At 41.9% G+C, this 9,804-nt stretch overlaps 1 long non-coding RNA gene across 1 annotated transcript in view; it reads right to left on the bottom strand.

Moving 5' to 3' along the window:
- Positions 1–315: 315 nt before the first annotated feature.
- Positions 316–9,804, bottom strand: part of LOC123743825 (uncharacterized) — a 38,375-nt gene continuing 28,886 nt past the window's right edge. Inside the window, exon 2 of the long non-coding RNA XR_006770709.1 lies at positions 316–6,295. This is a non-coding gene — a long non-coding RNA (uncharacterized lncRNA). The remainder of the gene's footprint in view (positions 6,296–9,804) is intronic.

Genomic DNA, 9,804 nt, shown 5'->3' with positions numbered 1-9,804 from the left:
CCCTACTGCCCCTTACTGCCCCCTACTGCCCCTTACTGCCCCCTACTGCCCCCCTACTGCCCCCATACTGCCCCCTACTGCCCCGTACTGCCCCATACTGCCCCTTACTGCCCCCTACTGCCCCCATACTGCCCCCCTACTGCCCCGTACTGCCCTCTACTGCCCCATACTGCCCCATACTGCCCCTTACTGCCCCTACTGCCCCTTACTGCCCCCTACTGCCCCGTACGGCCCTGTCCTGCCCTGTAGACACTGGATGTCTGTAATGATGGAAGTCAAATACCAGTAGGTCTGACTGGGTCGATGGTGATATCTATACCAGTACATCTGACTGGGTCGACGGTGATATCTATACCAGTACATCTGACTGGGTCGATGGGTGATATCTATACCAGTACATCTGACTGGGTCGATGGTGATATCTATACCAGTACATCTGACTGGGTCGAGGGTGATATCTATACCAGTACATCTGACTGGGTCGATGGGTGATATCTATACCAGTACATCTGACTGGGTCGATGGTGATATCTATACCAGTACATCTGACTGGGTCGATGGTGATATCTATACCAGTACATCTGACTGGGTCGACGGTGATATCTATACCAGTACATCTGACTGGGTCGATGGGTGATATCTATACCAGTACATCTGACTGGGTCGACGGTGATATCTATACCAGTACATCTGACTGGGTCGACGGTGATATCTATACCAGTACATCTGACTGGGTCGACGGTGATATCTATACCAGTACATCTGACTGGGTCGCGGTGATATCTATACCAGTACATCTGACTGGGTCGATGGGTGATATCTATACCAGTACATCTGACTGGGTCGATGGGTGATATCTATACCAGTACATCTGACTGGGTCGATGGTGATATCTATACCAGTACATCTGACTGGGTCGATGGTGATATCTATACCAGTACATCTGACTGGGTCGACGGTGATATCTATACCAGTACATCTGACTGGGTCGATCGGTGATATCTATACCAGTACATCTGATTGGGTCGATGGTGATATCTATACCAGTACATCTGACTGGGTCGATGGTGATATCTATACCAGTACATCTGACTGGGTCGATGGTGATATCTATACCAGTACATCTGACTGGGTCGACGGTGATATCTATACCAGTACATCTGACTGGGTCGATGGTGATATCTATACCAGTACATCTGACTGGGTCGACGGTGATATCTATACCAGTACATCTGATTGGGTCGATGGTGATATCTATACCAGTACATCTGACTGGGTCGACGGTGATATCTATACCAGTACATCTGACTGGGTCGACGGTGATGAGTTCCCTGTATAATATGGTGATATCTATACCACTGTATAATATGGTGTACTGGGTTGATGGTGTACTGGGTTGATGGTGTACTGGGTTGATGGTGTACTGGGTTGATGGTGTACTGGGTTGATGTTGTACTGCAGTCCAGGGAGACAGTAGGGTTTATCACAATGCTGCATCGAATAGGGCATTACTGGTTGTTTTAACTGGGCCTGACACGGGGTGCATAGTTAACACGGGGTGACATGGGGTGACATAGTTAACACCGGGTGACACGGGGTGCCATAGTTAACACGGGGTGACATGGGGTGCCATAGTTAACACAGGGTGACATAGTTAACACGGGGTGACATAGTTAACATGGGGTGATATGGGGTGACATAGTTAACACGGGGTGACACGGTGTGACATAGTTAACACGGGGTGACATAGTTAACACGGGGTAACACGGGGTGACATAGTTAACACGGGGTGAGTGTTTCTTATTGTTGAACTCAAGGTAGTCCCCTTCCTGTTGTCTTCCATTGGAACACGACCCCAGGGGTCACAGCTGCTGTTGGAAATGAAACGTGATGCGGACACTGAGGTAGATGCCTTCAATCAATTAACAGAGATACAGCATTCTGATTAAAAAACTAAATAACAATCAATCATTAAAAATGATTAAAAAAAAATAAAAAAAATAATAATTTAAATGCTTTAAAAAATCAAACAATCAATCATTAAAATGATAAAAATTTAAAAAACAATCAATCATTTAAAATGATAAAAATTTAAAAAAAAAATTAATAATTTAAATGTTTTAAAAAATCAAACAATCAATCATTAAAATGATAAAAATTTAAAAAACAATCAATCATTTAAAATGATTTTAAAAAAATTATTTAATTAATAATTTAAATGTTTTAAAAAAACAAGCAATCATTTAAATGATTTTTTTTAAAAACAATCAATCATTTAAATGATAAAAAAAAAAAAAATTTTTATTTTAAACAACAACATATAAACATTCGTCAAAACACCTGCAGCAGATTCATACTGATGATGTCATATCCCTGCGCGGAAAATGGGGGGGTTTAACGCCGTGTTCACTTGCTAGTCGGAACTAGGAAATTCAGACTTTCTAACTGGTTGAACGCGGGCGCGTGTGTAACCACAACCAGTTAGCATGTCTGAAATGTCCAAGTTCCGATTAGCACGTGAACACGGAACGGGATTGTTTTGAAAGGAAGCCATTTTGTTTTTAGTCACCCTCTACCTGCCTGCCATGTTCTCATCAAGGCAAAACATTTTATCAACATAAAAGAAATGTAAAAAAAAACAAACATAATTGAATGTTATAAATCTATCAAATAAAATCTCCAGTTTTAAACCAATCCCTTTTTCATATAAAACATATATATATATATTTATCATACCTTTAAAAAAAATATAGATTTAACAATGAAGCAACTCCACCAGCCAACAGAGCCGAGAAGAACAAGATACATATTTTTAGAACAGTTTGTTGACACAGAATTAAAACTATGATCTGCCTTTATTTCTGGTTTACATGCTGTACTTGTTTTCAAGAATATGTTTTGGTATAGAACATGATATTATTCAATGTCTGCATACAGAAAACCCCCGTCGTATTGTTGTCATATCTATACAGAACATGATATTATTCAATGTCTGCATACAGAAAACCCCCGTCGTATTGTTGTCATATCTATACAGAACATGATATTATTCAATGTCTGCATACAGAAAACCCCCGTCGTATTGTTGTCATATCTATACAGAACATGATATTATTCAATGTCTGCATACAGAAAACCCCCGTCGTATTGTTGTCATATCTATACAGAACATGATATTATTCAATGTCTGCATACAGAAAACCCTCCGTCGTATTGTTGTCATATCTATACAGAACATGATATTATTCAATGTCTGCATACAGAAAACCCCCGTCGTATTGTTGTCATATCTATACAGAACATGATATTATTCAATGTCTGCATACAGAAAACCCCCGTCGTATTGTTGTCATATCTATACAGAACATGATATTATTCAATGTCTGCATACAGAAAACCCCCGTCGTATTGTTGTCATATCTATACAGAACATTATATTAGTCAATGTCTGCATACAGAAAACCCTCCGTCGTATTGTTGTCATATCTATACAGAACATGATATTAGTCAATGTCTGCATACAGAAAACCCTCCGTCGTATTGTTGTCATATCTATACAGAACATTATATTATTCAATGTCTGCATACAGAAAACCCCCGTCGTATTGTTGTCATATCTATACAGAACATTATATTAGTCAATGTCTGCATACAGAAAACCCCCGTCGTATTGTTGTCATATCTATACAGAACACGATATTATTCAATGTCTGCATACAGAAAACCCCCGTCGTATTGTTGTCATATCTATACAGAACACGATATTATTCAATGTCTGCATACAGAAAACCCCCCGTCGTATTGTTGTCATATCTATACAGAACATGATATTATTCAATATCTGCATACAGAAAACCCCCGTCGTATTGTTGTCATATCTATACAGAACATGATATTATTCAATGTCTGCATACAGAAAACCCCCGTCGTATTGTTGTCATATCTATACAGAACATTATATTATTCAATGTCTGCATACAGAAAACCCCCGTCGTATTGTTGTCATATCTATACAGAACATGATATTATTCAATGTCTGCATACAGAAACCCCCCGTCGTATTGTTGTCATTATCTGTCATATATTTTCACACACCTGTTTCTCAGCCTTAGAAGGAGTAAGTTGTCCCGGGGTCATGTTGAATACATTAAGCAAAGGGCACCAAGATCAGTGGGTTTACAAATGACTATACATTATTCACGTGTATGTGGAAGACGATTCAAGTAACGTCTTCTGTACATCTGTCTCTTTGTCTCCTGTCCTCTCTGCAGGTCATCAGAGCAGTGCTGCTTTCTCCTGTCCATATCAGACACAGTGTTGTCCACCTGGTTTAAATCTCTGTCTGTTTGTGTCCTCTCTTCTCTGCAGGTCATCAGAGCAGTGCTGGTGTCTCCTGTCCATATCAGACACAGTGTTGTCCACCTGGTTTAAATCTCTGTCTGTTTGTGTCCTCTCTTCTCTGCAGGTCATCAGAGCAGTGCTGGTGTCTCCTGTCCATATCAGACACAGTGTTGTCCACCTGGTTTAAATCTCTGTCAGTAATGTTGTCCACGTAGTTAAATCTGTGTCAGATGCATTGTGTATTCTATATCCTGTCAGGGATGTTATCCAGGTAGAGTATTCTATATCCTGTCAGTGATGTTGTATTCTATATCCTGTCAGTGATGTTATCCAGGTAGAGTATTCTATATCCTGTCAGTGATGTTATCCAGGTAGAGTATTCTATATCCTGTCAGTGATGTTATCCAGGTGGAGTATTCTATATCCTGTCAGGGATGTTATCCAGGTAGAGTATTCTATATCCTGTCAGTGATGTTGTCCAGGTAGAGTATTCTATATCCTGTCAGTGATGTTATCCAGGTAGAGTATTCTATATCCTGTCAGTGATGTTGTCCAGGTAGAGTATTCTATTTCCTGTCAGTGATATTGTATTCTATATCCTGTCAGTGATGTTGTCCAGGTGTTGTATTCTATATCCTGTCAGTGATGTTATCCAGGTAGAGTATTCTATTTCCTGTCAGTGATGTTATCCAGGTAGAGTATTCTATATCCTGTCAGTGATGTTATCCAGGTAGAGTATTCTATATCCTGTCAGTGATGTTGTCCAGGTAGAGTATTCTATTTCCTGTCAGTGATGTTGTATTCTATTTCCTGTCAGTGATGTTATCCAGGTAGAGTATTCTATATCCTGTCAGTGATGTTGTCCAGGTAGAGTATTCTATATCCTGTCAGGGATGTTATCCAGGTAGAGTATTCTATATCCTGTCAGTGATGTTGTATTCTATATCCTGTCAGTGATGTTGTCCAGGTAGAGTATTCTATATCCTGTCAGTGATGTTATCCAGGTAGAGTATTCTATTTCCTGTCAGTGATGTTATCCAGGTAGAGTATTCTATTTCCTGTCAGTGATGTTGTCCAGGTAGAGTATTCTATATCCTGTCAGTGATGTTGTCCAGGTAGAGTATTCTATATCCTGTCAGTGATGTTATCCAGGTAGAGTATTCTATATCCTGTCAGTGATGTTATCCAGGTAGAGTATTCTATATCCTGTCAGGGATGTTGTCCAGGTAGAGTATTCTATATCCTGTCAGTGATGTTGTCCAGGTAGAGTATTCTATATCCTGTCAGGGATGTTGTCCAGGTAGAGTATTCTATATCCTGTCAGTGATGTTATCCAGGTAGAGTATTCTATATCCTGTCAGGGATGTTGTCCAGGTAGAGTATTCTATATCCTGTCAGTGATGTTGTCCAGGTAGAGTATTCTATATCCTGTCAGTGATGTTATCCAGGTAGAGTATTCTATATCCTGTCAGTGATGTTGTATTCTATTTCCTGTCAGTGATGTTATCCAGGTAGAGTATTCTATTTCCTGTCAGGGATGTTATCCAGGTAGAGTATTCTATATCCTGTCAGTGATGTTATCCAGGTAGAGTATTCTATTTCCTGTCAGGGATGTTATCCAGGTAGAGTATTCTATATCCTGTCAGTGATGTTGTCCAGGTAGAGTATTCTATATCCTGTCAGGGATGTTGTCCAGGTAGAGTATTCTATATCCTGTCAGTGATGTTGTCCCTAATGGAAAGGCATGTCAGAGCCCTGTCCTCCAGTGAGTCATGTTTTCTCATCTTTTCCATTGTGAATTTCATCCGTTTCTCCTCTCAGAGGTAAAAGACAGTGATGGTGTTTTCTATCCGATGCTTGTTAGCTGAGGAGGTCTCCAGCGGTCGGAGGTTGGTATACCGCGGGGTGTTTCAGGAAGCGTCATACAGCAAAAGGACTGCTCATCTTTCACCACCTGAAAACCAGAGAAGAAAACAGTATTCTAGTTCCAGTAGACAGTGAGGTCCAGTTTGTGTTTTTCACCTAGATGTCTCCGTACTTTTTCAATCCCAATCCAGCCATTTAGTTTATAAATAACACATTGTTTCTCTTCAGGCTAATTATTTGACTTGGAATAGGAAAATGCCACACAAAGCTATAGTACCTATCGGTGCAGCTGTATGGCTCTGAATGGTCATATCGGACGGCAACAGGAACAGGAAATGAACCCACAGGAAAAAACCTTAAGACCATACCGTAGTGACACAGGGGACATAACCTCTGATGAGCTCTGAGCTAAACTCACTGTCAGGATGAATAACTTACAGTAGATGCTTTCGACATCACTGTGCCAAACCAGCCTGACATAGTGTAGAAGGGTTCTGACATAGTGTAGAAGGGTCCTGACATAGTGTAGAAGGGTCCTAACATAGTAGAGAAGGGTCCTGACATAGTGTAGAAGGGTCCTGACATAGTGTAGAAGGGTCCTGACATAGTAGAGAAGGGTCCTGACATAGTGTAGAAGGGTCCTGACATAGTGTAGAAGGGTCCTGACATAGTGTAGAAGGGTCCTGACATAGTGTAGAAGGCTCCTGACATAGTGTAGAAGGGTCCTGACATAGTAGAGAAGGGTCCTGACATAGTGTAGAAGGGTCCTGACATAGTGTAGAAGGGTCCTGACATAGATTAGAAGGGTCCTGACACCGTGGAGAAAGGTCCTGACATAGTGGAGAAGGGTCCTGACATAGTGGAGAAGGGTCCTGACATAGTGGAGAAGGGTCCTGACATAGTGTAGAAGGGTCCTGACATAGTGTAGAAGTGTCTTGACATAGTGTAGAAGGGTTCTGACAGTGTAAAAGGGTTCTGACACCATAGAAGGGTCCTGACATAGTGGAGAAGGGTCCTGACATAGTGTAGAAGGGTCCTGACATAGTGGAGAAAGGTCCTGACATAGTGGAGAAGGGTCCTGACATAGTGGAGAAGGTTCCTGACATAGTGTAGAAGGGTCCTGACATAGTGTAGAAGATTTCCTACATTGTAAAAGGGTCCTGACATAGTGTAGAAGGGTCCTGACATAGTGTAAAGGGTCCTGGCATAGTGTAGAAGGGTCCTGACATAGTGGAGAAGGGTCCTGACATAGTGTAGAAGATTTCCAACATTGTAGAAGGGTCCTGACATAGTGTAGAAGATTTCCTAAATTGTAAAAGGGTCCTGACATAGTGTAGAAGGGTCCTGACATAGTGTAAAGGGTCCTGGCATAGTGTAGAAGGGTCCTGTCATAGTGGAGAAGGGTCCTGACATAGTGTAGAAGATTTCCTACATTGTAAAAGGGTCCTGACATAGTGTAAAAGGATCCTGACATAGTGGAGAAGGGTCCTGACATAGTGTAGAAGATTTCCTACATTGTAGAAGGGTCCTGACATAGTGTAGAAGGGTCCTGACATAGTGTAGAAGATTTCCTACATTGTAGAAAGGTCCTGACATAGTGGAGAAGGGTCCTGACATAGTGGAGAAGGGTCCTGACATAGTGGAGAAGAGTCCTGACATAGTGTAGAAGATTTTCTACATTGTAGAAGGGTCCTGACATAGTGTAGAAGGGTCATGACATAGTGTAAAAGGGTCCTGACATAGTGAATAAGGGTCCTGACATAGTGTAAAAGGGTCCTGACATAGTGTAGAAGGGTCCTGACATAGTGTAGAAGGGTCCTGGCATAGTGTGGAAGGGTCCTGTCATAGTGGAGAAGGGTCCTGACATAGTGTAGAAGATTTCCTACATTGTAAAAAGGTCCTGACATAGTGTAAAAGGATCCTGACATAGTGGAGAAGGGTCCTGACATAGTGTAGAAGATTTCCTACATTGTAGAAAGGTCCTGACATAGTGGAGAAGGGTCATGACATAGTGTAAAAGGGTCCTGACATAGTGGAGAAGGGTCCTGACATAGTGAATAAGGGTCCTGACATAGTGTAAAAGGGTCCTGACATAGTGTAGAAGGGTCCTGACATAGTGTAGAAGGGTCCTGGCATAGTGTGGAAGGGTCCTGTCATAGTGGAGAAGGGTCCTGACATAGTGTAGAAGATTTCCTACATTGTAAAAAGGTCCTGACATAGTGTAAAAGGATCCTGACATAGTGGAGAAGGGTCCTGACATAGTGTAGAAGATTTCCTACATTGTAGAAAGGTCCTGACATAGTGGAGAAGGGTCATGACATAGTGTAAAAGGGTCCTGACATAGTGGAGAAGGGTCCTGACATAGTGTAGAAGGGTCCTGACATAGTGTAGAAGGGTCCTGACATAGATTAGAAGGGTCCTGACATAGTGTAGAAGGGTCCTGACATAGCATAGAAGGGTCCTGACATAGTGGAGAAGGGTCCTGACATAGTAGAGAAGGGTCCTGACATAGTGTAGAAAGTTTCCTACAGCGTAGAAGGGTCCTGACATAGTGTAGAAGGGTCCTGACATAGTGTAGAAGATTTCCTAATTGTAGAATGATCCTGACATAGTGTAAAAGGGTCCTGACATAGTGTAGAAGATTTCCTACATTGTAGAAGGGTCCTGACATAGTGTAAAAGGGTCCTGACATAGTGGAGAAGGGTCCTGACATAGTGTAGAAGATTTCCTAATTGTAGAATGATCCTGACATAGTGTAAAAGGGTCCTGACATAGTGGAGAAGGGTCCTGACATAGTGTAGAAGATTTCCTACTGTGTAGAAGGGTCCTGACATAGTGTAAAAGGGTCCTGACATAGTGTAGACGATTTCCTACAGTGTAGAAGGGTCCTGACATAGTGTAGAAGGGTCCTGACATAGTGTAAAAGGGTCCTGACATAGTGTAGAAGGGTCCTGACATAGTGTAGAAGATTTCCTACATTGTAGAAGGGTCCTGACATAGTGTAGAAGGGTCCTGACATAGTGTAGAAGGGTCCTGACATAGTGTAGAAGTGTCTTGACATAGTGTAGAAGGGTTCTGACAGTGTAAAAGGGTTCTGACAGTGTAGAAGGGTCCTGACATAGAGTAGAAGGGTCCTGACATAGTGGAAAAGGGTTATGACAGTGTAGAAGGGTCCTGACATAGTGTAGAAGGGTCCTGACATAGTGCAGAAGGGTCCTGACATAGTGTAAAATGGTCCTGACATAGTGGAGAAGGGTTCTGACAGTGTAGAAGGGTCCTGACAGTGTAGAAGGGTCCTGACATAGTGTAGAAGGGTCCTGACATAGTGCAGAAGGGTCCTGACATAGTGGAAAAGGGTTATGACAGTGTAGACGTGTCCTGACAGTGTAGAAGGGTTTGTTTTCTAAGAGCCCTCTGTTTTATTGACTGAGCTCTGAGAGATTTAGCTGCACTCACTTTGAGTTCTGGCACTCTCTTCCTCTCACTACTCTATCCTTCATTGCCTCACCTCTCTCTCTATCTTTCTCTCTCTCTCTCTCTCTCCTCCTCTCTCTGTTTCTTTCTCTCTTTCTCTCTCTCTCGCTCTCTCTCTCTCTC

The sequence above is a fragment of the Salmo salar genome, chromosome ssa07 (genome assembly GCF_905237065.1).
Source record: "Salmo salar chromosome ssa07, Ssal_v3.1, whole genome shotgun sequence".
Lineage (NCBI taxonomy): Eukaryota > Metazoa > Chordata > Actinopteri > Salmoniformes > Salmonidae > Salmo > Salmo salar.
This window is presented reverse-complemented; position numbering and strand designations above follow the sequence as displayed.